The sequence below is a fragment of the Clytia hemisphaerica genome, unplaced genomic scaffold (assembly GCF_902728285.1).
Source record: "Clytia hemisphaerica strain Z4C2 unplaced genomic scaffold, Clytia hemisphaerica genome assembly, whole genome shotgun sequence".
Taxonomy (NCBI): Eukaryota; Metazoa; Cnidaria; class Hydrozoa; order Leptothecata; family Clytiidae; genus Clytia; species Clytia hemisphaerica.
Genome location: NW_027104443.1, coordinates 204,982 through 209,357, shown reverse-complemented (window position 1 = coordinate 209,357; position 4,376 = coordinate 204,982). Strand labels below are relative to the sequence as shown.

At 31.6% G+C, this 4,376-nt stretch overlaps 1 long non-coding RNA gene across 1 annotated transcript; it reads right to left on the bottom strand.

The window, feature by feature from the left end:
• Positions 1 to 1,395: 1,395 nt before the first annotated feature.
• Positions 1,396 to 2,672, bottom strand: LOC136821004 (uncharacterized). The gene is made up of 2 exons (XR_010848673.1): positions 2,497 to 2,672; positions 1,396 to 2,149 (listed from the first exon to the last, which is right to left on the bottom strand). It is a non-coding gene; the product is annotated as an uncharacterized lncRNA (long non-coding RNA).
• Positions 2,673 to 4,376: the final 1,704 nt, after the last annotated feature.

Here is a 4,376-nt window from a genome sequence, read left to right as displayed (position 1 = left end):
TTACGGATTTTAAGTTCATGTATGTCTTGGAATACCGGCTTAGGGAAAGCACCCGTTCAGAAAATGAACGCACTAAAGTGGATCATGTGAAAAAAAGATCTTCAGAAATTCTGATTATAACGTCAGCAAAAAATGCCTGACGTCATCAAAATTGTGAAAATATTTTTTTATCAAATGATCGACTTTCGGGAGATACATCTTTTTGGTAAAAGTTTGAAGACAATTGGATTAACAATCCTTGAGAAATTCAATTTTTAGTTTTTATGACGTCATCGATTATGACGAAGAGCTAGAGGAGAATCTTTATAACCTTTCTTAGGCAAGAAAAAGTGAAGCCTTAAAATATACGCCGTATTTTTTATGACGGATTGAATCTAGCAATTCCTTTGTTTTCGAGTGATATTTTTTTCGAAATTAAGCGGTAAATATTAGTTTCAATCTGTCATTTGTGTAAAAGCAAGGCGGGTCGTGCAAGGCCAGGCAACTTTGGTAGGATTTGTTGGCTTCAAATCTTACCAAAGAGATTGACTTCTAGCCCTTCGGGCTTATACTTCATTGGGTAGCACCATCGATTTCTTTGCTCAAAATTACCGAATGATTCCAAATTCTGTTTCTCTACCTGATTGGTTAAAAATAAGAGAATCTATGGGGATCTTTCTTCCTACGTTGGTGTGGATACGCTGATGACCTAAAACTTTTCTTGCTCTCCATACTGGGCCTTTTATAATGATTCGAATCTCCTGAATGCAGTATTCTGCAGATTTGGTCTATAAATGGGAATAAAACAGAAACAATGATTCTGAGCTATTCGCTACAAGATTACTAAATAATTAGCATCGACTAAAGAGAACTCGATTATGTTTCAAAATTGAAATATCTCGGATCTGGTGACAGAGAATTTAGCAACATAATGCAACACTGAAAGCTGCAAAATTCACCCAAATGTCGAAAGCGTTACAAAATCTCGGTCCCTTCTTAAATAGTTGTGTTAGGAGTCCGTTTATATGCTTTTGTCAAAATGGGAATTTGAACTTCACTCAAATGAATTGTCTTGATGTGTCTTGGAATGAAATGATTTTTTATGGCTGGGGATTTCAATCCTTTTGTTCTAGCCTTCATGTTCAGTCATTTGTTTGGTCATTTTCTGTCGACTGATGTGATCTAAAAATTATCTCAATAGAGAGAAAGCTAATAAATAAAGTTAACAAGAGCCGCAAAGATGCGGATAAATATTTCCTCCGCAAAAGCCTCAAATAGCGAGAATGCCTTAAAAAAAGCTTTAAAAAATTCCAAAAAGATTTTCCAAAATTTCCCCAAAAATTAACTCAATTTGCTATACAAGTTTCCTTGATCAATTCAATAGCTATCACAAAGGAAGCAAATAATCTAAATGTATTTTCAATGGTATTTTTTGTTTATTTCTTAGTTCAAGCATTTTTTGAACAGCTATTATAATAAATATATAATATTTTCAAAAGTCAAGTTCTAACAAAAATGTAACCATTCGAAAAAATAAGTAATGAAAGGTTTCTAATCAGTTCTAATAACTTTCATTTATTCCCTTAAAAACAAAAAATATGCACCACTTCTATTTTTCCGAAATAAAACTTTACACAATCATATCATTTTGTGAAAATTTATGTCCATTATTCTCCATGCAAAATAGTGTCTGATAATAAACATTGAATCATCCACAAAACATACAATTCCGTTAATCCAAAAGTACAATCAAATTCAAAGGTAAAATCATGAGAACATTCACCAGTGATACTAAAACCAGAAACGTAACATGAAACATTGCAAACAGGATAGAACGTAACATGATAAAACGTAAATAGCATACAACGTTAGTGGGATATAGTGTAAACAGGGTACTGCATAAATAGGATACGTCATAATCAGGATACAGGATATATCGTTAACAGGATACAGGATACATCGTTATTGGGAGAAATGTAAAGCAGTATGACAAGCATTTTTCCCAACATTTTGATCAAGATCCGACCTTTATTTTGATATTTGTTTTTAACTTTATGCAGCATGTTTATCATGAAGAATGAATAACGATTCGTGAAGATTAATAAACGTGCAATATGTATTCGACTTTGCTGAGTTTTCGTGACAAATGAATGTGCATCCAAGTGTAAAGCTTAAAATGAAAAAAACAATGAAATTAGAGGATTTTTTATAAAAGAAAATAAACATTTATGAGAGTCGATAGATTCCGCACTAATGTACTTCCCAATTCTCTCAAAGGTAACGAATCGAGTGGGGATTGAACTTACGACCTCTCGCTTGGCGGGCGATTACTCTCCCAACTAAGCTAAGATTTAATATATATAATTTATCCAAAGTGACAGACAGAAATTTCAAGATGTATGTTCGGAACAATAAGGAACCTTATTACCCTATGAAATTTTCAAAACCATTTTTCCAATTTCTTCATAGTGAAAAAAGATGACTAGAAATTGAATAGTTAAATTTTAATATACTCACGATTATAATGCAATTCAATATCCAAAACATGATTTATAATTGACAAGGTATTATTCATACGTTTCTGTCGAGGGTGACATCATACCGAATGACGACTTTGAAATATATTTGATCCAAATTCACCATGACAAACACCAACAATAATATCACTTTTGTCCATATTTATTTATTGTTCTATTAAAGTTAAATATCATTTTTAATCATTGTTCATTATCATTCTGTGGTGCATGAAAAGTATCAATTCATTTATATTTTTACAGTAGGTTTCAGAATATAAGTTTTGACTAAAATAAGACATTCTAAATGAAAAAATCAAATCAGTAAACAAAGAAAATAATACAAAACTAGAATAATAAAATAACACAAGTTTCAATAATTTAAAAATTCTAAAAAAAATTCTTAAAAAATCTTATCGACTGTAATAAATGCTTCATTAATAAAGGAAAGAAACACATAATCAAGAAATGCTTTTCGAAACATTGAACAATATTGTTTAGTCCGTTTTACCAGGACTGAATTTTATTAGCATCAAAAGAAAATTTAATGTTAACAAAATTTCAAAAGAGTGAAGTCTCGGGCCTTTTACCTTCTCACAAGTGATTTCTATTCCTATTAAAATTCAGTATAACAAAAGACAAACTCTACAAAAATATTAACTAAATACTAATTTTAGCATCTTATAAATTCATTCAAATAAAACATATCTTTTTAATTCATGTATGACCTATCACAAAGCCCCTTATATTCTTGGAAAATATCTCAAAATTTAAGCAGCTAAATAAGACAAGCGACTAGCCTTTAGTTGAGAATATTTAAACATAGATTTCACTGTATGGTAATAAAAGAACTCTTTATTTTTATATGAATGATCAAAATGACCATTATATGTCACTTTCATTCATTATACAAAAATAAACTGCCTTAATCTTTGAGGTTTGTGCCTAACGATGAAAGTTTAGATAGGATTCTATATGGCATAAGTTTGCAGCTACTGAAATATCTAAGTTGTCAGTGAATGTATTTTTAAGTCCTAGCTTGAAACTCTTGAAGATACCCAAACTTGTGCCATTTAAAAGCCTACTGCGTTAAAAGGAGTCCCTTGACTCCCATCCCCCACCCATCCCTATTGTATCATAAATTGGAAATCTGAATCCCTGTTTTCTATTAATAAAACATAAAACTATCAAAAAATTTCAATTTTCAAAACATCGTGATCTGAAAGGCATGTGCAAAATTTAAGACCATCCACCAAGGCATCATTAAGGGAGCTATTGAGGAAAATATGATCAATGGCACCTCCGTCTACATGTGTTGGAAAATCTACGAGTGGATTGAAATCTTGAAGGCAGTATAATAGATTTCGTTTTTCTTCACTTTCTTTCAGCAGGTCAATATTAAAATCGCCAAAAATAATATCGATATCTGGTAACTCAGATAGCACTGTGTGTAGACTAGAAAAAAAAGAGGTCAGTGTTTCTTGATGACTGCGGTAGAGTAGAAGAATGTTGAAAGTCCTGTCACAGTATGTATTTTTCTTAAGTTTTAAATAAGAAAACCCAGATACATGCTCGTGTTCCACAATAGAGATAGATTCTTTGTATCCAATCGCCAAGCTTTTAAATTTGTCTGTGTCATTGTTAAAGATCATTGTAAAAGGTTTCATGTTGGATTCCACTTCTTCAATATTTGAATCACAATTGATTTGAGTCTCTGCAAAGAAAACAACGTCAGAATCATAAACTTCTTTATGGTGCTTTAGTGAAGCAGATTTTCCTCTGAGCGATCTGATATTTAGAAAAGTCAAAATCAGATTCTCTTCTGAGGGGGGGAATGAATTGAGTGGTTCCAAAATATTTTCTTCACACCGAAGTCTTTCATAC